The following is a 26,154-nucleotide window of genomic DNA, read 5'->3' on the forward strand; positions in this document are numbered from 1 at the left end:
ATGTTTTATGAGACATTGTTTCATAAACTGGAAGACCTAGCAATCTGATAAATCTGCCTTTTAATATTTAGTAGTTAATTTTTAAAATAAATTATTCCTGTGTCTTTTACTGCACTAGTTAGCTAAATCCATCTTAGGGAATGGAGTACTCTGTAGCTAATGCCAAAGTTATAATACAAATGTAAGTTAAAGAAAAATTCTGGACATAAAATGTTAGCACTATTATTTTAACCCTGTTTTTCACACCTTTTCAGAAGAGAATTTTGAGTTTGGAGGTTAAGGTGTTGGAAGGATAGTTAAATTTAAGATGTACATATTTATTATGGTTGACAAGTATTATGATAAGTTACTAGTTACAGTGTGTAAAATTAGCAACACTAAATTAAAAATAACATTTTGAATATATCAAAATTTGGTAATAAATAGACTTCTATTTGGTTAGAAATGTATATCAATATGCATTATGTAGATTCCTCCCTTTTTTCCATGGAGTTTCACACTTAAAGTGTGTATGTGTGTGTGTTTGTGTGTGTGTGTGTGTGTGTGTGTGTGTGTGTGTTTTGGAATAGCGGACAATTTTAAAATATTTTCATTGTACTGTGAACCATTATGATAGACTTCTTTTTAAAAAATCTTTAATGGTAATTAGGCATTGGGGTTGTTTTTATTATAGAAAATGTTACACAGCAATAGAAACCCATGGTTATTTATTTTATCAATGATTTTATTTCCTCCCAGAGTACTATACTATGGAATCCCTATTTGAGGTTCACCCATAGTGTTCATCATAGTGGCCCTTTACAAACTTCAATCATGTAGACTCCTGGTGGCTGTATCACTTATATACCTATGGCAGCTTAGTTGTTTGCCTTCTGCCAAATGGCACAATATTCATCCCTATCTTTTAGAGTATAGTGAAGACTGAATGAAATAATTAATGGCTAACCTTTGTTTAAAGCACTTAAAGAAATGTGGGATTTCATTATTGTGTTCTATACTGTGGTATCCACAGGGTTTTGTTCTCTGTAATATCCCTAAAAATGTGACTTGTGCAGAGTAAGTATTTGTTAAATGAATCAGTAAATGAATGATGTTCACAGATAACATTTTCATTCTATGCCTTGCTCCTATTCATTTTTGAGTTAACCATGAAAGCAATATCTTGTCTTAATTCTTTGATTTATTCTACAAATCTGTATTGGGTAATCACACAGGACCAGGACAGTGGCTAAGGTTTTTCAGTCAGCCAGTGATGTATTTACTTATTTTAAAAGCTCATGGACTGGGGATATAGCTCAGTTGGTAGAGTACTTGCCTTGCATGTACCAAGCCCTAGGTTCAATCCCCAGCACCACAAAAAACAAACAAAACTTCATTAAGTTCACAAATACTAACTATGGGCTAGGTAATACAGACAGTGTTAGAGACTGGAAGCCAGGAAACAAGTTTAAACATGTTGCTAATATCAGTTGGATAAAATAATTGGAGATCTTAACATCCTTGGAGCATGAACCCTTATGTGTAACATTTTAAGTTTATTCAGCCATTATTGTCCATTTTGGACTTTGAATCTGCACAGAAGAGTAATTATGAAGTAGGGAGAGTAATTTTTTGAAAAGGTGTGTGTCTCCTAGAATATTCTGATGGAATATTTTCTTTCTGTCTAGGCAAATCTATACCTTCATAATAGCTGTCTTGGCAGAAGTCTAAAATTAAGAGCAGTGAAGCGGTGCTTTTTCTGTTACTCCTAATTACTACTTTAGTACACTCAGGCATCTAATGATTTAAGTGAAAAGTTATGAATTGAAAATATTCAAAGCCTTTTAGTACCCAGACTTGTCTAGCTCAACATGCCTAAAAAGGAACTTATACTTTCCATCTGTTTGGCCCCAGGTAAAAAGTCTCAAGAGAGGATCTTTGATGGCTTAGCTATTCCAATTTAGGGAGTCTGGCCACAGCATTTCCCAGGAGGTGCTTGTTGTTCCTATGGACAGTCTACCAGGTGGTCCGAGTTGGTATTTATTTATGTGCTATTTTGAATAAGTAAATAAATAAAAGTCTGCATATATATATATATATATATATATATATATATATATTTATATACACACTCACATAAATATGTGTACGCACATGCATACATGTGAGGTCTCTCATATATATGTGCTTTGTGTATATGTATGTAATGAATGTTCCATTTTACACTGCATTTCTATTTTTAAGGCATTTTAAATTCATGTTATGAGTTGTTTCATTGAAAAAAAATTGTGCAAAATGCCCATTTAGTTACTTAGACTTGTATGATGCAGATATTTTTTAAAAATATGCAAAAGGACCATTAGTATGTGTTTTCTCTCAAGAACTTGTATTAATAGATAGGTTTGTTTTCCAAGCCATTTTTACACAATGCCTATGTTATTTACCTATGCATTTTTTTAAAAGAGAGAGAGAGGAGAGAGGAGAGAGGAGAGAGAGAGAGAGAGATAATTTTTTAATATTTTATTTTTCAATTTTTAGTGGACATAACTTCTTTATTTTATTTTTATGTGGTGCTGAGGATCGATCCCAGCACCCCGTGCATACCAGGCAGAGGGGCTACCTCTTGAGCCATATCCCCAGCCCCAGCTATGCATTTTTCAATCAACTATTTTCTATGTTAAGTAATTAACAACTTTAGGATAGTAGGGAATCACTCTTAATTTTTCCCCATGCATTCATTGTTAAATTTAAATTTTGATTTCAAATCTGTTAAAGACCATAGCAAGCATAAAAGGAATTGCATATGAACATTACTGAATACAGTTTAGTGTGAAATTGGAAAAATTTTAATTGTAGTTAGAACTGTCAGATTTTGTGATACTAATCTATAGAATTTGTGATTTTTTTTTCTGTAGTTTTATTGAAGAAATAGAACCTCTTGGAAATTTTTGAAAAGTGTGATTAAATCTAGAAGAAAGTTTGCACAGAAATTGTGTATAGTTGAGAAATGCTAATAGGAAGCTGTGATATGTTAATCAAATAGTTGTCATTATGTATCATTATGGCAAAATAGATTGTTACATATTTGTACAAATTTAAATATATAAATGCCATATTTCAGAATTGTATGTGAACTTCACTTTTGTCCTCTTTGAAAAAAATCAGAAGTTATACACAATGTAAAGGCCTTTTGGTAAATATAAAAATAAATTGGATGCTGAGTGATAGTAAATAATGATAATTAAAACATGTATAAAATAAATTAATTATTAAATAGAAAATATTTTTAGTTAAACTATTTACAAAGAAAATTAATTCTGAGTGTAACTTGTTTTAAAAAATTTGGTTTTCCACTTTCACCTCAAAAGAGAAGCAAACAGCGAAAATTTTAGCAATTTTTATAGGCAGATGATGGATACATATGTGAGCTTTTTATTTTTCTATTTTTAAATTTGAATTTAAATTTTAAAGTAATGATATTTAATAGCATAGTTATCACTTTTCTAAGACCACAAATTGGTTTAGTATTTCCATTTTAATTTTTCTGTGTACAACCTAAACCTAGGCATACTTTCTGCATAGTTTTTTCTTTTATCTCAAAAACTGTAATAGAAAAATAAAATTCTAACACTAAATATCTACTAATTTTTTAAGTGCCAGTTATAATCTAAGTAATTATCTTGTATCAATATTTTGGGGGGTGTACCAAGGATTGAACTTTGGGGCACTTGATCACTGAGGCACATCTGCAGCCCTATTTTGTATTTTATTTAAAGACAGAGTCTCACAGTGTTGTTTAGCACCTTGCTTTTACTGAGGCTGGCTCTGAATTCATGATCCTCCTGAGTAAGCCTCTTGAGTGAGTAGGATGACAGGCAGGTGCCACCGCGCCTGGAAACTCTTTTAATCTTTACAACTACCCAATTATATAGGTACTGGTATAATTCTGTTTTAGAGAGGAACAGTCTCAGGTACAGAGAAATTGATGGGCTTGTCCTCATTCTCATCACTGTTCAGGGTTGGGATTCTTTGGTCTAGCTCTTCTCTAAAGTCGTTTACTTTGAATATGTTGAAGTTTTGTATATACAACAGTACATTTCAAAATGGATTAAGCATACATAATTGTTTAAAATTATTAAAATTATTTTAAGGGAAATACAAATATTTTCAAAAATGAAGGAAGGATAAATTTGAGAGACGTTAATGCTAAGGTTATTTATTTTGGACATCTAGCGTGAGAGCAAAACAGCATATATTTTATACTTCACATAAGTCCTTTTTTGTCCTTTGTCATATTAACATTGTGTGTGTGCTCACATACTGTGTGCTTTAGTGACCCAACTAGAATACAGACTTTGAACTTTGACTCAATAAGCGATTGTAGGATATATAAAATTTTCAAAATTATTAATCAGGTATGTGAATAATCTCCCCATTACCTCTGGGTTCAGCAAGGCCAGGACAGTGGGTTCTGAAGAAATTAGCATGATTTATTAGTAGTTCCAAGTCATATCCTTTTCAATTTATCAGCATGACCTTGTTGAGACTCTTCAAAAGCTCATAGAGTTCACTTTGAGACTGTCCTGCATTGGTTTAAACAGTTGTGTAGTTTTGTGCCTCTTTTTTTCTCTCTTCAGTTTATACTTGGTAGAGAGCTTGTTGGTCTCTGGTTTCAACTTTTTCTTCAGTCACAGTCTGGCTGCTCAGAATATTGTAGGATAATAAAACAGAATAATTTGTTCTTGGTTCTTTATTGTTGTCCCTAAAGGTGATAATATAAAGACTAGTTCCAGTTCTTGAAAATAGGAGTGTGGAAACCTCTTTTTTCACACTAATTCTTTAAATAGCTGATAAAGTTCCACAAGATATTTAACTTAAAAGTTCAATGTTGTCATCTTAAAATTTGGCAAAATGAAATCTATTTGCTATGCAGAATTGTGGGTCAAGTAATATAAAATATTTTTATCAACTATAAACAGATCCCTCACACGTGTGCATTGCATTATGATGGTTTAAATTTGTTAACATTTTTATAAATTTTAATACTCTTCTATAACAATTTCTTCACGGAGACATGCATTTTACTCTCAGAATATATGCATGTATTTGTAGTTCATCTTTTATAATTTCTCAATCCTTAATAGTAATCCACAGTAATACACAATATATAATCCAATTATATAATGTGTATAAGCATATTATTGTATTATGTAGGAAAGCATTTTCTAAGTTATTTTTTATGGTAAATATCAGAATGTGGAAGACTGCACTTTGTCTTTCTAGGAGTGGCCATTCAAAAATTAAATTAAATAGTTCTAATCTGTTGAAGACATGCAAGTGACTTCTTTGTGTCCATAGTATTAGAACAAAATATGCCTTGGCAGTCAAAGTAAACATTGACCCACTCTCTTTTAAAAACGTGTAGACAGTGTTTGATTGTGGGACATTTCACCTCTCAGCACAGCTATGCTAATCTTCCTAAGGAAATTGTGCATCTATCAGATAATTTAAAAAATGGCAGTTTTTCAATAGATACTGGTTGAATGTTTTAATGATTATCTTTTAACTTCACAGAATAATTCCCAAGTTTAAAAGTGTAATCCTGAAGATTCTAGTTAGTATGTTAATTTCATTCCATTTATTAATTTATATTTGGTAATAATAATTTAGTATTTTAAATTACTTGACCTGCAAAAATGCATATGGGGAAGCTATTTGTATAGAAATTGGACATTAGGTGCTTACATATAGAATACAGTGTTTATGACTAGTGGAAGAGATCAGACAAATTAGTCCATAAATTTGTGTTATTTGTAATAAATTCCTTTTTACTCATTCCCTTTCTTCCAAAAATGGAAGAACATAAAAATCTTTTACTACTATTTACTCAAAGTACTCATCAATTAATATTCTCATTGGTGTCTAGGTAAGGTTTATAGATTTCAACATTAAAAAACAATGCTTTTGGAAAAGAATACAGTTAAGCCCCAAAAGATATGTTACATGGAGTTTGATTTATTCTTTTCTTCAGTACACTTAAAGCCTGCATCTGCTGGACTGTGTACTGTGTACTGATATTGTTTCAGTAAAATTGAACACTGTTAATGCAGTGAAAATGATTTCACATATTAAGAAGAAAATCCAAGATTATTTTGCCTCAAACAGGAAAAAAATTCAGTTATATAACTAATGATCCGATACCACAGCTTTTTTCATTTCCATAATACTAATTGAAGTTTTTATTTCATTTTTGTAAGCATTTTGTAATACTGAAGTGAAGCTAACACAAGTCAATTCCTTAGACTATTTGACAAGGTCTTTGCGTTAAATAGCTTCCTTAGTTTTTGCTTCTTAATTTTCTTTGCTTGGTTTCATTTTAAATTAAAAACAAACATTGAAGTTTTCCTTGTGGTTTCTTTTCATAAACAAAATGGCTTACAAATGCATTTTATCATTCATCATCAGCAGGAAAAAAGTTAAGGGTAAATAAAACAATAGCAACAACAAAAACAAAGAAAAACATGACTGAAAAGTTCTTTCCTTAAAGGTTCTAAGTTTCTTACTCTTTGACACAGCTTGTCAAAATATCAGGTACTTTTTCTTCCCTAAATTTTTTCTGGCTGTATCTCAACTTACTCATGGTGTTGGGCAACTTGCCACTGTAATTTACTGACAAAATATAGTGCTTTATATTTTTTTCAACAAAATGTTGGTCAGATTCTATGTGTAAAAATGACTGATCTAGTCAATTGAAGTAGCATTAATTTTAAATCCTGTCACATAATTCAGTTCATTATGCATCAGGGAATTTTTTTTTATCTTTGTTGTGATATTAGCTTTCGTTTTATTTTTTATTTTTTATTTTTATTGGTTGTTCACAACATTACAAAGCTCTTGACATATCATATTTCATACATTAGATTGAAGTGGGTTATGAACCCCCAATTTTACCCCAAATGCAGATTGCAGAATCACATCCGTTACACATCCACAATTTTACATAATGCCCTATTAGTAATTGTTGTATTCTGCTACCTTTCCTATCCCCTAATGCATTAGGGAATTTTGAGGTTTATTTTTTTGTATTGGTCTGCAAAGAATAATGACCCATTGTCTTGCTTTTGTCAAATAAATTGCATTTTCTGATTTTACATCAAGGTTCTCCTAAACTAATTGCTTATTAATGATTAATACATTTTTACTTTATATAAATTACTAATTAAAAAGGAATAAGAAATATTTTCCCCATAAGGGCTTTAAGTCCAATAATATTCTAATTAAATAGTAGATGTGTTTTAGTTATATTGAATGATTATCATACACATGTGGTTATTTTTCCATTGTCATATTAATGCATGTCTAATAAGGAACACATATGGAAAGAAGAAAATAACAATTTTTATTCAGGTTTGCCAAACATTTCACATATTTATAATACATTATTTTCTCTACTACATAGGTATTTTAAACCACATTTATACTATTATATATATCTACCTTTGCATCTTGCTTTCTTTACTACACATTTTATTTAAAGTATTTTTATGGACTTGGGGAGTGTAGGTCAGTGTTAGAGTGCTTTGTCTATCACCTATGAAGCCCTGGGTTAAATCTTGCAGTACTGTAGAGAGGGAAAAATATTTTCTAAAACCATTTTAAATTTCTTACATTGAGAGGAATTTTATTTAGTTACAAAGAGCCACAATTTGGGAGTTGCAATTTGGCATTTATAATGGGAACATTCGGTCTCTTGATAAAAAGTCACATATACCTCTTTTGGAAACAAATGAAAGTTGTCTAAAACTAATTAATGCTTTGATCTGTTTGAGAAGAAAATACAAATAAGACTAAGAGATAATTTTTAATACATAAAAACTGGAGCATTTCTGTGAGAAAAAAAAACATGCTAAATCAGCAGCCATCTTATATATGAAAGGTGATGGAAATTCCAAGGTGTAAAGAAATCATGAAGTCCAGTGGCTAAGGTATAAACTGAGCTAGAACAATTAATTTGGGGCTGTTTCCCTTGCCTGTTCTTGTATGGAGTTATGAATGGTTATGAAGGTAAAAGGTATGAATAGTCTTTTGTTTGTCATCTTTAAACCCATCCATTCCTATTAGACTTTAATCCTCACCATTATAACAAAATTTTTCATTTCAATGTTCAAGTTGTTAAATCTGGTATTTAATGCCCAGGTCCTATTTCACTTGATCTCTCAGCAACATGTGATGCAGATAATCTTCTTGGAAAATGTTTTCAGGTGTCGTGCCATGCCATCCTATTTTCTTAGTTTTTCTTGTATATTTTGACATTTTTCTTAATTTGCACTGGTGTCCTATAATCCTTTCAATCTATAAATTTTGGAGATTCCCAAAGCTCAGTCTTTGATATTATTCTTTTTTCTTTCTATAATTCACCTCCTTGTTGACATTTATAATTTTTCATTAATATGGTCTAAGTGCTTGTTATATACCAATTTTTATCCATATCCTGAACATTCATGTATGTAACTACTTTCTCAAACATTTCCATCAGAATTTTTAATATATAACCCTGATTAACATGTCCCAAATTAAACTTTGCCTGTCCACACCCCTAGAATAGCATTTTCTAAAGCTTTTACAGTTTCAGAAATGGCAAATACTTTCTTTCATTTGCAGAGGTCAAAAACATTGACTTCTTTTTCTCTTACCCCACATAGGTAATTCAGGAGGAAATCCTATTGGTTGTACCTTATATGCAGTTGGGAAATCCAACTGCTTCTCACTGCTTATGGTACAAGCATCTTGCAACCAAGCCATCATCATCAGTCCTCAGGATTATTGTAAATTCTTTGTGACTAGTTCACCTGGCCCCTCTATGATCTCTTCTCAATAAAGCAGTTTGAAGGATCATTTAAAAATATAAGTCATGTCATGTTACTCTGCTCAGTCTTCCAGTGGCTTTCTACTCAAGTAATAAAAGTTAAAACATGAATAATGGCTTACACACTTCTGCATAATTAGGATTTAGCCCCTTGTCAGCTGTTTGATCCCTCCTGCAATACTTTGCTCCCTGTCTCTGCTGCAGTCCATTAGCCTCCTTGCTGCTTACTGTTCAAGCAGCCTTTTCAGCTCTTGCCTTAGGGTCTTTGCACTTGATCCCTCTGCCCTGGAACACTCTTTCTGTAGATACCTCGTAGCTTGTTTCCCCTTCCTTCAGGTTTTTACTCAAATATTACTTTCTTAGTGCAGGATTCTTTGGTCATATTATTCAAAACTGTAAAGTCCCTCTGGCCTTTTATCACTTAATGCATTTTACTTATTTATCATGTTTCTATTATCTGTCTACACTCCACAAAATTACGGGTGCTTGTTTTGTTCATTGCTTTACCCCCAGTACCTAGGAAAAAAATGCCAAGCACATGAAAGAAGCTCAATACATTTGTTGAATTAATTAATTAAATATTCATTGAATGAATGAATTTTAAATCACTCAGTACATATTCAGTTCATTGTAAGCACCATTATTATTGTGTTGCTGTTTTCAGTATTATGTATAGTTCTCACTAGTCTTTATTTGTAGTATTGGATTTTCAGCAGATGAAATATCTCAATGGCTTTTCTATGGTAGAAAATGTTTCCTAAATCACCTACTTTCACCACCCTGTCAGTGGAGAGAGGCATGGCAGTAAGATTATTTTTTTCTCTCAACAAAATATGCAAGAAGTAGGACATAACAGAGATAACTGAGAGTGAACTCATAAGAATATAGTCTATGCTTGACATAAACATGGGAGCTAGATAATTTCATGTTGTGTTTATAATTTCAAACCAATGTGAAAGGAACAGCTTGTTATAGATAGGAGTCTAAAAGTGATCAAAATCATTGCTGAATATGATATATAAAAAATGTCTATAGAAATGGAGATTATTTGGCTTTAAGAAGAGAAAAGGCAAAATGACAAGATAAATGGCTTTAAGCATTTGATAGAGAGTGTTGGCTAAATAGTTTTTATAGCTACTAAAAATATTTCCAGAAAGATTAAGTTATTGTCAGTTTGTCCCAAAGTGAAAATTTCTTACAAGTTAGATTTGCCACAACTAAGGATATGATAGTAATAAAATCTTTATTTTTATCTCTCATGGTAGTTTTTATTTTATTTTAGTTTAATTGTACACAATGCCTTTATTTTTATTTATTTGTTTTTATGTGGTGCTAAGGTTCAAACCCAGGGCCTTGCACGTGCCAGGCAAACGCTCTACCACTCTACCACTGAGCCACAACCCCAGCCCCTCTCATGGTAGGTTTTTAAAGAAGACTTCTTTCAGAACTTCTAGGAAGGATTTGGGTTTTAGATGTGCAGACATAGCTGCAGGATGCAACAGATTTAGTGAACTTTTCCATAACAATTGGTAAGGGCTAACATGCTTCAGATATTTATTGATCATTTATTTGTCCTATACTAAATATTAGAGATACAAGATCTTTTTTAAAATATTTATTTAGTTGTAGACGGACAGAACATCTTTGTTTATTCATTTTTATGTGATGCTGAGGATTGAACCCAGTACCTCACATGTGCAAGGCAGGTGCTCTACCACTGAGCTACAGCCCCAGCCAGAGAAACAAGAGTTTTGAGAACAGAGTGTACTATCAAGTTGCTCTCCACAAAAGGCTGACAGTGTCCTATAAATGGCAATAATAGCAACTAAAATTTTATGTATCAGATACTTTAAGTAAGCATATGTCTATATTATTTCATTTAGTTTTCAAAATAATACTGAGAAGTGGACACTTTATTTATTTATTTGTTTGTTTGTTTGTTTATTTATTTATTTCTGGGGATTGAACCAGGGGATCTTAACCACTGAGCCACATCCCCAGTCGTTTTTATTTTTTATTTTCAAATAGGACCTTGCTAAATTGCTGAGGCTGGCTTTGAACTTGTGACCCTTCTGCTTCAGCCTTCTGAGTCTCTGGGATTACAGGTATGAGCCATCATGTCCTGTAGGTAGACACTTTTTATATTCACAATGCTAGTAAAGACATTGAGTCTAGGAGGTAATAAATCCACCAAAGGATTTGAATCTAGTAGATGAGGAGACCTGTCTGGGAGTATTGCTGGCTCACTCCAGATCCTATCTTCCTAAACTCTGTACACAGTTCTTTGATGGCCCATCTTGGTGGCACACACCTACAATCCCAGTGACTCCAAAGACTGGGGCAGGATGATTGCAGATTGGAGGTCAGCCTGTGCAATTTAGTGGGACCTGGCCTCAAAATTGGAAATGAAAAGTACCAGGGTTGGGCTCCATAGTTTAATCCCCCATACCAAAAAACAAACCAAAACAAACAAAAAACCCCCAAACCCCAAACAAAACACTTTGTGATGTGCATGCCAAGAGGAGCACAGCCGTGTGTATTTGAATCTTTGACCAGCGCCGTGGCTCCCAAAATATTCATCATCCTCATTTCTCAAGTGGGTGTAATAATAATGATTCTGTCACATGTGTGGTGATTCATGTGTAGCATCAATGCCTAACATGTAGCTGATATTTATTAAATGTAAACTATCAGAGAGGAATAGCAATATTTTATGAGATGAGAGGGAAGCTTCATTTTAAGATTACATGATTACAAAAAGCCTCATTAAAATATCTTCTTTGAATTAAAACTTACAGCACAAGTAATATTGGTCAACTAAAGTCAAAAGTGAAAGGAAGTAGTTAAAAACATAGGCTTTGGGGTAGATGGTCTTGATTTCTACTCCAGGACCTGTCCATTATTAATTAACTTTTAGGCCTACATTGCTACATCTTAAATCAGGAGGGATATAAATCCTCATAATGGTCTGAAAAATATATGAGTCACTGGATCAGAAGGACTTGGAGTAGCTTCTAGCACACAGTAAAGTTTGCATTTTTATTATGGATTGACCTGTATTTTTTTTAATTGGTGTGTATTTCAGAGCAACTACTTTGGGAACAATAATTTGAAGTAGTAGAGAGTAAACATGAGATACTGAAGATAGCAATAGACTTTTGCCAATTAAAATAGAGAAAAGTATTTAAAATGCTAAGAATACCACAGAGCTTAGTTTTTTTTTAATAAGCATAAGTTATGATATACATGTTCAATCATAAAACTGAAGAAGAATGTCTAGACACAAAGGCGTTAGGAAATTAACTGTGAGCTACAGGATAAAGTCTCTCTGAGGATGATTTTTTTCTGATACAAGCATATATTTGAAAATTATATTTGTAAGAAAATTATTACTCTTCATCATTTGGCTCATATATCTCCACCTTTGTGCTTATTGAATCTTTTCCCAAGATTTGTTCAGCAATTTACCAATGAAAAGCTTCCCTCTTTGTATTTAACTCTGAGAATAGTATACTGACATCAATGTCACATGTCTGCCCTTACCTACCTGATGTCTGGGTTTAAATTCTGCATTATTGACACAAGTGTCAAGCTTGAAGAATTTGAAATATTTCTTTCGGTAGTATATACTGAGTGACTTGTGATACTAATTTGGCAGCTTCTGTAGGCAATTTATTGGTCCGTGTAGCATTTGTCTCTTCATTAGTTCTAGGGAAGGTAATTGAAATATCAGCATGTAAGCTCAGTCGTGCTTTGAGAGATGTACCTTCCTCCACCTATGAGTAGAATAACTTGGTTTTCACTGTAATTTTTTAATGTTTTTTAAAGTTCTAACCCATTGATTTAAAATTCAGTAATATTTGGCTTTTTAATGTTTGAAAACTTTTCCTCTATGTCTTCTCTTTCATATTTTTTATCTGGAAGTGATGCTCACTTGTCTTTTTTGAAATGACTAGAATTGTAAATATGTAAGTTATGATGCCCAACATAGCTTAAGCACGTCATTTGTATCTGTCTTTTTTGGAATATTATAGTTATACATTGACCTGTGGCTCTGCCATTTAGTAATTTTTACATGTTTAGAAAGTCTCAACTTCCTTCTACTATGGATTCAACATATTTAAATAGGGATAATGTTACTCACTGTGTAAGATTGCATTTTTAAAAAACAATGCATATAAAAATCAGTTGTGGCATTTAGCACCTTACTAGCTAAGAGTATTTTGTGTCTGTCATGTGATAGGGGTAGTCCTGGATGTTTTACACATTTTACCTCTCTTAATCTCCTTAATAACCTTTAAAATACTTCCTAGTCCCAATTTTACAAATGAGTAAAACCGAGGCCTAAAGAGTTTAAAAAATTTATTATCAGGATGCTGTATAAGACTTAAAATTTGAAATGAAGCATCTTGACTCCAGAGTGCACACTTTAGGTGTTGTTTACTATTATTACATATTCATTGACGTGTTATATGTATAATCTATGATAAATAATTAGAGAGTGTGATCAACACAATAAATCATATATCCTGTCCTCTGGGTTTGTTGTCTAGTAGATGATATATGAAACATGAAATATTAATGTACAAATCATGTCATAATTTATAAAAATTATGGGCATTATAATAGGATTTTGACTTGTCTTGCTTAAAAATCCACAGTACTTCATTACTGCTTTTGGTTCTTCTTTGGTTTTAAACACAGCATTTATCGTATGCTTTTTGAAATTTTTTTATATAACTGTTTCATCCACTGGGCATTAAACTTCTTAGAACACAAAGTTCTGGTGTTATATGTTTGTATAACATAAGTAAAAATGTATTTGTGTATGCAGTTCTATAGCTATATATATATATATATATATATATATATATATATATATATAATATTGTAGAGTGAATGACTTGATAAATAAAAGAAGCCATTAACACAAGTGAGGAATCATAAGTACATTCACAATGTGGATCACTGTATGTACAAATAAGCTGGGTTCAGGGAGGAGGATAGAGCTTTTGAAAGACAATACTATCACCCCAGTTTATAATTATAGCAATGGTTATTACTAAGTGGCTTTTCTTGGTACTTTTTCTTCAATAGTAGCAACATCTTAATGTTATCATTCTCTTGAGTGGCTGTGTTGTCTATGGTATTGTCACAGGTGTAATACAGAATAATCTTGCACTCATGTTCCCATGTGATATTTGTCATACTTATTGAATTTTTAGAGGGAACATTATACACTTAGGATATTTCTTAAATGACAGAAAAAAATTATCTGGCAAAGGGAAAGGAAGATGAGATGGGTATTATAAGCTGCTCTCACTATACCCATGACATAAAGCAATGTTTATGACATTATGATTGTCATGCAGATGTATATGGCCTACACATCCTCCTAGTCAGAGTTGATTCTCTAAATTACAAAGGAGAAAATTGTGAAATTTTCAAATTTTCATGACTTGAAATGACAATGGTTAAAACAGTTTCAATATGGTGAATCACTCAGCAGTTTAACTGTTCTAAACTGTACATCTTGTTGATTTTTGCTCAACTGAGACTGCTGAAGGGATCAATACTTTAGGAAATGGGAAAGGTTTAGAAGACACCTCACAAACACAGGTAACATAATGTTCAAGATCATTTGGTGCAACGTGTTTCAGAGAGAATGTCATCATCCATGTATTGGAGGCAAGGAAAATGTGTTCTCTATGCTGCATTTACTTTACACTTCAAGTGGTGCAGGCATAGTTTGCATGGTGCTGTTGGATATCAGTAAGCCTCTGCTTTGGATCTGCTGAGGCTTTTGGGGGATGCACCATTGTGGCAACCTAAAGTTGTTTGTGCTTCAGAATTAAAAGCAATTCCTAGGACTCCTGAAGCTCTGAAGCAGAATATTTTCCAGTCTGAAATGTATAGCAGTGTAGAACACCAGTAATATCCTTAAAGACTGCAAATCTTAACCAAAAAAAATGAATTTTCCTTATCTCAAATAGCAGAAAAAATATGAGCATTTATTTGTAATGTTAAAATCTTGTACAATGGGGCTGGGGTCATGGCTCAGCAGTAGACTGCTCACCTAGCATGTGCGAGGCCCTGGGTTCCATCCTCAGCACCACATAAAAATAAATAAATAAAGTAAAGGTATTGTGTCCAACTAAAACTTAAAAAAAAACTTGTACAATATCTATAACATTTTTAACAGAATAATAAATAAATTGATAAGAATAATAATGAAAAGAGGAAAGATGATATTTAGAGTTGAGAAAAATTATAATCTTAATTCTGTTGTAAAACTCATTCACTGTTTTCAATAAATTGATTACCTATTAAATAACTGATCTGAACTAAGAATTTATATTTTATCCAAAATTCAGCTTAGCAAACATAGATGTTTAGGTATTTGATGATGTGCTTCCCTGAAAAAAGTTTAGTAGCAATCATTAAAATAGTCAAAGACTTTTTTTTTAAGAGATTATGGTACTCAGTTGCCATATTTTAAAAGAACTTTTTTTTTAACAATATGTATGTGGTCAATAGAAATGCTGAAGTGGTTCTAGATTTCTTTATAGGCATGATTTAGTGAGATGTTTAAGTGGCACTCCTTTGGTTAACTTCGCCCTCAGCCACATGAACATCAGTGTCTACTGATACATTATAAAGACACAAGTGGAATGCAGCCTGGCACGCTGGTGCCTGTGCTGAGGTTTAATAGTGCATCTGTATCATTTTTTTCCCAGTGGGAAATAACAGGATGTTGCCTTGTAATTTTTTACTACTATATAATAAAATACAGCCATAATAAAGAACATCTAAGCAAATAAAGCTGGTTTGGACTGAATCCTTTTTGCCTTCATCACTTAGTATATGGCTCAGGGTTTTAAATTTGTGTATCCTAAAGGCTTAGGATTGGCTTAATTGAATCAACTTTCTTGTGACTGTCTTTGTCTACAATGAAGTAGAAACATATTTTATTTGCTGTTTAATATTTAGGTGATGTTTTCAGTAAATTTGCCTTTGTTCTCCATTGTACTTGTTAACAGATTCTTCAGATAGGGTGTACATTTTTCTATGATTAAGTTAGATAGACTCCTTCAACTTATTACTGTTATTTTGTTATTTTTAATATTATTCATATCAGCAGGGCTGATCACTAAAGAGTTCAAAACTAAGACTCTTCTGCATTGTTAAGAACTTGCACAATTGACAGGAAGCTTCTCAAGAGTAGGAATAATTGCAGCATTGTTTCCAATAGCTAGCCCAACTTCAAGTGTATTATGGCTCTATGTTTATTGAATTGATTATTGAATAAAAATGACTATAAACACTTTTATATGGCAGCCAACATATAAATAGGTTTCATTTTTATATATTTAAATTTTTCATCCATTTTAATAAAATACAGGTTAAAGTGGAGTTGAAATGCTGTCGAAATTAAAAAGCTTTTGCCTATTAGTGGGAATTTTGCTAGTTATTAAAAGGAAAAAAAACAGATTTTTGGATTGAAAAATGATTTCAACCAAAATTTTGACAGTTCTTTGTTGCTGTCCTAGAAATATGTAGTTCATCTTTGATCTTGACTTTTTACTATAATAGCCATGACATGCTATTTTTACAGTTGTTATAAGCATGTAATGATCATGTAAGAAAAGATAAATTCATGACTGTTTTCTATAAAGCATGACTATTTAATTTCAAACACTATCTTGAAGGAATAGGAGACATGCAACACTTTATCATTTATAGGTAAAATTGTATGTTCCTATATTTAATCTCATTTAAATTTGAGAGGTCAACTGTTAAGGGAAGAAAATAGAAGAAACAATTAAAAAAATTTAGGTCTTAATTTTTTTTTTATATTTCCTGAATACGGTTCCAAAACAAATTGATTTTATTTAGTGACATGGTAAACTAGGTTCAATACCAAGTAAAAAACCAACATTTTAATTCAGACAAGTCATTTCCCTGATTCATTCTTCTTTTTTTTTTTTTTTTTTTGGTCATTCTGAAAAATGCAGTTTCAGTTTCACAGACATTTTTTAGTTTAAACTTAAAGAGTTGTGTGGATATCTGATAGGTACCTTAATTATTCTTACCAAAGTTTTGTGGATACATATGTTTTTACCTCCAAAGCCAACTCATTAAAAAATTCTATTAGATATTGTTTAGAAGTACTGATATGAATTTTCCCTCTCCTGGATATACAGTGTTCTCAGATATAGACTTAGTATATAGGAGTAAAACAGAAATACTTAAATATATAGTATTTTTAAAATATATAATATTTTTAGAGTAGTCTTTCTTTTCTACAACTTTAGTTACCCATGGTCAACTGTGGTCTCAAAATATTAGATAGGAAATTCCAGAAATAAATATTTTGTAAGTTTTAAATTGTATGCCACCAAATAGTGTAGTGAAATATTGCATTGTTCTACTCTTTCCCACATGAGGTGTGATTTATTCCTTTGTTCAGTCTATCTACACTATATGTATTACCTGCCCATTAGTCACTTGGAAGCCATTTTGGTTGTTAGATCCACTGTCATGGTTTGGCAGGCAGTGCATGTGTTCTAGTAGCACTTAATCATGGCCTCAAAGAACAAGAGTTTATGTGCTGGCAATTCAAACATTTGAAGAGAAGACATGAAGTACTTCCTTTAAGGGAAAATGCAAAGTAAAAAGGTATTTTGATGGAGAGAAAGAGACCATTCATGTAACTTTTATTGTAGTATATTTTTATAATTGTTTTGTTTTATTCTTGGTTACTATTGTAAATATCTTAATGTGCCTAATCTGTATTCTAAACTTTATCATATGTGTGTATGAATAGAAAAAAACCAGCATCAGTATGGTTTGCTGCTATTCATGGTTTCAGGCATTCACTGGGATCCTGGAACATAATAAGTGTAGGGCTACCTGTAATGCAGTCAAAAGGAAACACTAAAACACACACACACACACACACCCTTTAAAACTTAGCAAGCATGTTAAAAAAAGTGAAGGCAAATATCACGCCCAAACTCCAGAAGTTTTCCAGTTTGAATAATCAAACTATTTCCAGTGTTGTTTTAGGTTGTTTTTGTTTTCCTTAGTTCTTCATATGTTTGTGGTGGTGGTTGGCCTGTCAGTAAGCTGCTTCTTGATCTCTTGAGGTCTACTTGTTAGAACTATGTATAGGAAATAAAGCATAACTAAGTCTTGATTTGAGGGCCTCTCCAATGCTTTAGCTCAGTGAATTTTGGCTCAGTGTGACCTTTTAAAAATAGCATGTCTTATAATTCAGGACTTGAAATCACATTGGTCTGATTGCCAGATGTTGCAGTCTCTATTGACTATGGAGCATAAAGCACACCATTTTAAAGAATTGGTATTGAAGATTTTCTGCTTGAAATCTTAGTCTGAGTGAGAAACAAAGTTTTATGCGATGAACTGTAGGCAGTGTGGGAATAGAACAAAAAGAAAAATGGAAAGCCCAGTAGCAATGCAAGGACGTCTGGTATTTGACATGTAAGCTAATCACTTTTAGACCTCCAGCCAGATTTTTTTTTCTCTTGTGCAGAAGCATTTCTTTATTTCATTCTTTCTGCTTTTTGATCCCACACCCAACCCCCTACACAGTTGGAACATTCCCAAGATTCCCAAGGAGCCTGATGGAGGTCACTTCTCAGAAGACATTTAAACTTCAGTTAGAATTCATTTATTGATTTTTTTTTTAATGACCAGAGGACAGGATTTTTGGAAAAAGTACATTTGAGATTCAGTGTCTGGTCTGGTAATCCCAACTGTTTTAAACACCGAAAAATACTTCATTAGATGCCAGATTTTCATCTATAGTAAAATAACCAAGATTCTACCATACTCTCTTGGGGTTGATATTACCTGGCAATTTAACCTCTTAGGAGAAATAAAATAATTTTCTGGAAGTGAAAATCAGAAGCTGTATAAATACAAAAAATTCAATAACTTTTTAAAAATTCAACCATGAGTCTATAGAAAATGTTTGATAGTATGCATTATAACACAATAACTTTTTCTTAGGTTATTTTTCCTTATAAAGTATGTAATAGTGGGAGAATAAGCTAATTATCTAAATTTACCATGAAGGGCAAGTACACTTTTCTGAATTAAAGGCTGATAATTAAAGACAGGGTAATAAATATTTGAATAAAATGATCTTTTCGTATTATAGCCTTTCTGCTTTAATGTACTTTTAAATTTCTTATTCAAATTTTAGACATAAAACAGGAATGAATTTTTTACATGCATAACTTTGAGATAGCTCTGATATGAATCAAAAAGCATGCTTCCTAAATTACTCTTGATTTATAGTGTTCTAGCACCATGTTTCAGGGTAAGTCCTATATGCCTGTTGGATTGGTATTAAAGGAAAGGGGATGGAATGACTAAAGACACTTCAAGCAGCATGAATGGAAAACTGGTTATTATTCACTGCATTTTAAAATGATTTAGTATAGAAATCATTTAAATAGTGAATATCTCCAATCCACTTAATGTGAATTAATTCATATGCAACCTTTCAAAAACCTATCTGTAATAAAGAACAAGGTGATTGCATATTTTTTTCTTCATATAGTCATCGTATAAAAAAGAAAACTGAGAGAGAAGGAGAGAGAAGGGAAAGCATATGGAAATGGTAGGAGACCTTCAAGGATAAATAAAATTATAAGAGGCTATGAGGGGCAAGGGGGAGGGAAAAAAAAGGGAGAGAATTGAACAACAGCAGGGGAGATAGAGAGGGAAGATGGGAGGGGAGGGGAGGGGAGGGGGGATAGTAGGGGTTAGGAAAGGTAGCAGAATACAACAGACACTAATATGGCATTATGTAAAAATGTGAATATGTAACAGATGTGATTCTGCAATCTATATTTGGGGTGAAAATGGGAGTTCAAAACACAATTTGAGTCTAATGTATGAAAGATGATATATCATGAGCTATGTAATGCTTTAAATAATCAATAAAAAATTAAAAAAAAATAAAAAAGAAAACTGACATGAACTTTAACATATATATTCAAATAAAAAGAAGCAATCACTATTACTAGGTGGCTGGTATATTCTGAAAATTCATTTTATATACTTTATGATTTATAGTCCCCTATTTTTTTTTTTTTGAGAGAGAGAGAGAGAGAGAGAGAGAGAGAGAGAGAGAGAGAGAATTATTTAAATATTTTTTAGTTTTCGGTGGACACAACATCCTTATTTTATTTGTATGTGGTATTGAGGATTGAACCCAGTGCCCTGCGCATGCCACCGCTTGAGCTACATCCCTAGCCCTATAGTCCCCTATTTTGACAGGAATTCTGAGAATAACTTTTTCCTTTCTTGACTTGACTCTTTTGTATTTTGAAAAAACATTTATTTTTAAAATTAATTTTATTTTTCTGAATTTGAAACAAATGAACATTGATGTCTATTATTTCCTTCTTACTAAAACTTCTTAAGTACTAAATTATTGTTATAATTTCATTACTTACAAAGCAAATTGTTACAATTGTTTGGAACTTATTTGCCATAGAATTTGAAATGTATGCTTTGTTGCATAATTATTATTTCATGATGTAAATAATAGGATAGATTACAGTTTGTCCTACTAGAAAATGATCACTTAAAAGTATAGAGGGTAGGCACACTTTATTATACAGAAGCTTGATAATTCCCATTATTAAAGAAGTTGGAAACCATGATTAGCTGGCAAATATGTCATGTGTAATTATAGTCATAAATAGCCATCTTGAGGGGCAAAAACACAGGGCAAGTTAAGTGACTGTTTTCAGATTGATAATTTGAAAACTATTTTTCAAATAGAAAAAGGAAGAACAGACATGGCTGAGGAAATAGTCTTCTTGGAAGTTCACCAAGTTCTCTTAAGGTTAGACACATGGCTGCTGACTCCTTGTAACATGGAATGTTAGAAGGAGAAGGGGAGGCTCTTCTGCCACACCCCTCAATTCATGATGCCAGTAGGGAGTTTCCACTGTGAACTGATTCCTTTTCTAGGTGTTTGTTTTCACCTTCATCATTACTTTTGCTGCATATTTTACCATCTTTTCTTGCCTTACAGGAAGCATCTCAGCTCCTGTGTGGAATAGAATGCTTGAACTCCTTCTGAGGCTGTAATATTCACAGCAGGTTTTCTCCCTTATTATACCAAAGGACAATTGAAGTGAAAGCATCTGTGAATCAGTCCTTTGCCAAACTCAAAGAAGGAGGTGCTTGAGGCTGTGAGGGCTTGGGGGGGCTTGCTTTTTAGTATCTTCTTCATGGCTGCAAGAATATAACCAAAATAGACCCATGAAGGTACAAAGCCAGAGCCAGGTACCTGGCAGAATTAGTTTTGCTCTCTTACACAGCATTCTCTAACTTATAATGGTTCAATTTAGATTTTTTGACATGACAGTGGTGCAAAAACAATAAACATTCAGTAAAAACTACTTTAAGTTTGAATTTCGATCTTTTTTCAGGCTAGTGTTATGAGAATACATGGATAGCTGCAGTGGGCCACAGCCATGAGATCCTGAGTAATCAACTGATAGTCTACAGGGGACTGTGTTATTATAGATTAGGTATAATAAGTGCATTTTCAACATCATATTTTAAATTTATGGTGGATTTACTGGTACCCAGCCCCATCGTAAGTGGAGCAGTTTATGTGTATTTGGAGACTTCTGATTCATTAGTCATTTTTATGAGTGCAGAAAAATTCTCAGTGTAATTGGTTGCAAGCTAAAGGAAATAAAGTAAAAGGCTAGTCCTTTTGATTTTAATAGAATCTATTCTCTATGGGAGAAGGAAGTGTGTCTGTCTGCACTACCCTTTTCCTAGCTATTACTGCAATGGCTGAGTGTGTAGCACACACCTGAGATACGTTCTTCCTTCCCTTCCCCTTGCCTTCTCTATCCTATCTGATGCTATCCTAGCAATGTATATACATGGCAAACTATTACCACAATAAACGTATTCCCTTTCTTGTATTAATTATAACTTGTTTTGATCTATTTTTAAGTAAAATGTAAGACTTGTAGCCATGTACAATTAAAATGTTAGGGAATAAATTGATTAAACTTTGAAGATCATTTCTATATTTTGCATTTGATGTCCTTTTTCTCTAATAATAATCTATGAGTTGTCTGTGCATTTTAAATATATCCTATAAAAATTGTTTGGGCTATTAAAGAAAATTAATAATGGTGTTTTTTTTTCTAGTGTGGAATAAGTTTCTAAATAATTTTATCGAATTGTCACATTACAATAAATAAGGCATTTTTAAACATTAATCATTGGTGAGATTTTAAAAACAATTAATGGGATTTTTGAATAATTAGTAATTTTTTAAACATTTTTCTTCTGATAAACTTGATATCTTTTTTTCCTTTAGTGTTTCCTCCACCCCCCACCCCTCTCTCTCTTAACTCTCTATTTTTCTCTTCTATTTGCTTAAGGCAAGAAGCTCTGGGTACTGATTTGAAATCATTCTTTTTTTCTATTGTAGGTTTTTATAGTTATAAATTTGCCTAAAAATACACCTTTCACTGAATCATAGCAATTTTGATATGTTATGCTTTTGTTTTTATTCAGTTTGAAATACTTTCTAATTCCTCATTATTTCCAAATATTTTCAAATATACAGGCTTTCCCAAATACTTAGAAGTTTCCAATTAGGGGAAGATGTTAAATTTCCACTTAATTATGTTTTGGTTACACAGTATGCTTTCTATGATTTCAGTCATTTTAAATTTATCGAGATTTGTTTTATGTTCTGACACTGATTCTTAAATGGGCATGAAGGATTGATGGAGAAAATTTCAAGCATAAAGCTATAAAAACCCATTTTTCTTGCCAAAAATTCAGTAGTTTCTTTTTTTTTTAATAAATAGTTCCTAATTTGTTATATGAGTGGTTAATTTGCATTGCTCTGAAAGAGATATTTTTGGCAACGTGGTCCATTTTTTTTTCATTGCTATTGGGGAAAAGATTTCTAAGCTACTCAACTATTTTCAAAGTTCCACTCCTTTGTACTTTCCTTCATACAATGGATTATTGTTTCTTGGGCTCTATGAGCTAGCTCATGTGGAAAATATGGGTGCATTTAGTACTAAACTTTGTCCTATCCATTTAAAAATACACCAAAAGTTTTAAGATCAGTTTGTGGAAAGCTACTTAATTAAGGCTTGTGGGGACGAGACTTAGCATAGTAGCAAAGATTGGAATGAGTGTATAGAGTGCACCAAGCATTCTTGGCACAGGGGATTTCATTCACAACTACTCTGTACAGAAGAGTCTTGCCTGAGGAGCTGATCAGAACCCAAGCTACATGATGTATAAATTCTATTTGGTAGAGTGCTGTACAAAAGGAGTTTCTAATATAAAAGAATGTATTCATCCTTTAGAAGGTTTTTACATATTTCTATGGAAAGCAATATGGTGCTTTTATAGGTTACTGAGAGGAAAGCCATCATGAAATAAACCATCATTAGTTTGTAGATAATTCTGGTAATTGTTTTCAGAGTAGATTTGAGAGGGCTTAGAATGATGCTCTAGGATTTCTAAAGTGCTTTGATGTGTGGAGATTAGTGGTGACACTGTATAGTGGCTAGTAGTTGAATTAAGCATAAATTATCTTGAATTCTTGCCTTAACAGTATTATTTAGTAACCATGATAATCTTTATTAATTACAGTTTTATATTCTATTAAAATATTTTCTGTGCACACTTCACATAGTAGTGAGGATTATGATAATGGAAATAGAGAAAAATCTGATCACTACAGAGAAAATAATTTGGTGTCATGTGATAATGGTTAACAATAAGGAATAAAAGTAGAAAGTATTTGAAGATAATCTGCAGATTGGTAGATTGAAAACTGAAGGGGGAGTTGGAATAAAGATTTGAACACTGAGTCTAATAGACATACTATTTGAAGGCCTACCTAAAGATGGAATGTGATAAATGCAGTTAATATGTCTATTATGAGATTATTGTCTCACATTTTCCTATATAACCTACAAACAATGTGAAATGATACATATGAAGAATATATATTTCTTCTTACATAGAATAAAATTATAGCACCTAATATTTAACTATTTGCCTAGTTTTTTGAAAGTGATTTAAAGACTAACTCTTATGGACAAAAAGTATTGCCATTTTTTTTTTTAAAGCTCAATTGTGGCACTGTCGTGGGTGGGAATGTAGCTCAGTGGTACAGCATGTGCTTAGCATGCACAAGGCCCTATCTCTCTTTTAACTGACAATAGAATGATCTTTTTTTTAAAAAAAATCTTTGTTTATGTCTCTTCTTCATTGCTTCATGAACCTTTATTGAAAATTCAGTAGGTGATTCTGACATGACTCCCAGGGTGCTGAGCACATAGCCAGCCTACTAGTCCCAGTTGAGTAGCAGCAATGGAGCGGTGGATTGGTGGCCTGGCTGGGCTGGAGTGTGTTCTTTGAGCACAGACCATGGCCCAGTGGAGCTCACCCGACTATTAACAGGCCTCAGGCCCAGAAAGCCAATGCCTAGGCAAACTAGGGAGGCTTATCTGTTACTCTGCAGTGGGCCCACACTGCCTGGTGTGAAAGCATGCTTCACATTAGCAGCACAGCCTGAACCCCCAAACATCCACTATCTGCTGACTTTAACCTCCTGGGATGCTGGGATTGCAGGCCCTTGGGAGGAAATAGAAGTGGGGCAGACATAAAGGCAAGTTCCAACTGAAGGGTTGCCCAATAGCCTTAATACTTTTCCAAACATCCATTAGCATAATTTTGGACTAATAGCATTATTATTTTTCCAGATCCAGATAAACATAAATTTGGACCAGTAGAATTGACCCAAGTGCTATATGGACCCCTAGACTAACACACTCAAGTGGCAACCCCTATGGAGTCCCCTCTTGTTTTGTGAGAGCTCCCTTTTCTTCCCACATGAATAAATCCTACTCTATTGCACCCACTCTTCTTTGTCTGTGGATTTCATTCTTCAAATTCATGAGACAAGTGCTCAGAAAGAAGAAATTGGTGGTGAGTGTCTGCTGTCTGCTGCAACACTGGAGGGCACAGCCAACCATTAAGAGCTGCAGCACATTTCTTGGCGGCAGAGGCTTGCAGTATAAACAGATCCAACCTGCCTGCAGAAGCAGACATTCTCTGCTTTCAGTGCTACATACTTCTGCATTTAATACCACTTGAAATTAGAGAAAAATGAATTTTATTTTCTTATTTCCAGACTAATTTTTATTGGGTTTTCCTGAAACCTTATTTAAGTATCAGAAGGTGATGGTATCCTCTAACAGTGATTAACATTATAAAATTCTGAGGTGAATGTTTTCTAAAACATTGATTTAAGGAAGCTAATTTTCTATTAGATTATATATATCCCCTGAAACCATGAGTAGTAAAAATCAGTATACTATTGGAGAGGCTTGTGAGTATAAACACTGATTTTGAACTTCTTACAGTCAAATCTGCCTTGGCCACTCAGTGCCTTAGTATATTTACATGTACAGATGATAATAATATCCATACAAACCTCAGAAGATTTTTTTTTTAAAATGTAAAGTGAAAACAAAAATAAATAATTTAAAACAATATGTGCTGCATGTTAAGAATTTAGTACATAAATGAAAAGTATATCTACATCACATATTGCATATAATTCAAAATATGCAAAATGTTTATATGTGTATTCAGATGCATATTGTCTCTCTCATTTCCCTTTCTCCCTCTGTATGCTCTCCAGTGGAAATGTATTTGCAAGTTCTGTGAGTGCTGTTTTTATTTCTTTACTCTTAAATCCATACCACTTAGAGTAGTGCCTGGCAGATTAAATATTTTCTTAGTAAGATTTTTCTACTTTTAGAATTTGCTACCACAGGATTATAAAATTTTCCTTGGACATTCATGCTTATCATTTCTTATTTAAATTGGTGAATTGAACCTTATTTTATTTTCCACTTTTGATTTCTTTTAATGTGTGATTGCTTTATAAAGTTTGATGCAAAGCATAGGATAATCTAACTTTTAAATTTTAATTAAAGCAATCTAGTACTTAGACCCATTTCACAAGCCCTCTAGTGAATAGCAATAATTTCTAGTACATTGCTTTTATGTTACTTTTGAACTATGTATAAATATAAATTAAAGAATATATAGATTTTTGAATACATTAACTAAAACACACCAAATTTTTAGGTCCTCCTTGCTTTCCCTCTAGTCACATGCTCAAACATATTTATTTATTTATTCATTTATTTATTTTTTGTTATTGCTTTTTTAAAAAAAATATTTATTTT

The 26,154-nt window shown here is 32.6% G+C and overlaps 1 protein-coding gene across 1 annotated transcript in view; it reads left to right on the forward strand.

The window, feature by feature from the left end:
• Positions 1–26,154, forward strand: part of ADGRL3 (adhesion G protein-coupled receptor L3) — a 788,620-nt gene that overhangs the window by 139,823 nt on the left and 622,643 nt on the right. The window contains exon 2 of the mRNA XM_081302961.1: positions 10,874–10,950. The gene's annotated coding sequence lies outside the window, so the exon portion shown is untranslated. The remainder of the gene's footprint in view (positions 1–10,873; positions 10,951–26,154) is intronic.

This window comes from Spermophilus citellus (genome assembly GCF_964194105.1).
Source record: "Spermophilus citellus genome assembly, chromosome: 8".
In the NCBI taxonomy this organism is placed as follows: Eukaryota; Metazoa; Chordata; class Mammalia; order Rodentia; family Sciuridae; genus Spermophilus; species Spermophilus citellus.